An 890-nucleotide genomic window follows, 5' to 3' on the forward strand; every position below is an offset into this window, starting at 1 on the left:
ATATATATATATATATATATATATATATATATATATGTGAGGGGGCGCTCTCGTGCTGCAGCTCGAGTGTGGCAGTGAGGCGACAGTTTGCAGGAACGGATTCTCTTCATCTTGAAAGTCTGGAGGACCAAACCCAAGTCCAGAGCTTTGTTGGCCATCACCAGCGCGTGTTGTGTGTGGTTTTTCCGAGACAGTGTTTTTCAGTGCAACTGTAGAGGAGGCTGGCCTCGGAGACCCGCCTGCCTCTGCCCACCAGGTGCTGGGATTAAAGGTGTGTGTCGCCCGCACCTGGCACCCCCTTGACCTTGGTCTCCATGGAGAACATAAAATCCTGCCTGTTAGGATTGTGCAGCAAAGTTCCATGGCGGGTTCACAAAACACGCCACGAAACTGGTTCCACGTGGGAGGTTTATTAAGGGAAGGGGTCACAGAGACCGTCTCTGGGTAGAGAGGGGTAGTGGAGTTCTTATAAGGTGACTCAGAGCATGAGCAGGTGGTCCAAAGGTGGCCCCATATCCTGATATCCAGTTTGTTAGGTCCCTCGGGGATGGCCGTAGAGATGCCTGCTTATGGGTCCCAACACTACCCATCCCTATTTATTTGTTTTTATTAACTGAAACCCCTGACCCTCCTCAAGTCTTTGGGACTTACTGGCTGTCCCTCCTCACTTGAACCCCTGACCTATGAGTTTATATGAGAAAATGGAAAGCAGTGGAGGTGGTGGTGTTCGCTTTAATCCTAGTGCTCCTGAGGCAAAGAGGTGCATCTCTGAGTTCAAGGCCAGCCGTCTTCTACAGACAGAAGGAGTTTAGTCCTACACAGAGAAACCCTGTCTTGGAAATACACACACACACACACACACACACACACACACACACACACACACACAC

Source organism: Psammomys obesus, unplaced genomic scaffold (genome assembly GCF_907164565.1).
Source record: "Psammomys obesus unplaced genomic scaffold, mPsaObe1.curated_primary_1811, whole genome shotgun sequence".
Taxonomy (NCBI): domain Eukaryota; kingdom Metazoa; phylum Chordata; class Mammalia; order Rodentia; family Muridae; genus Psammomys; species Psammomys obesus.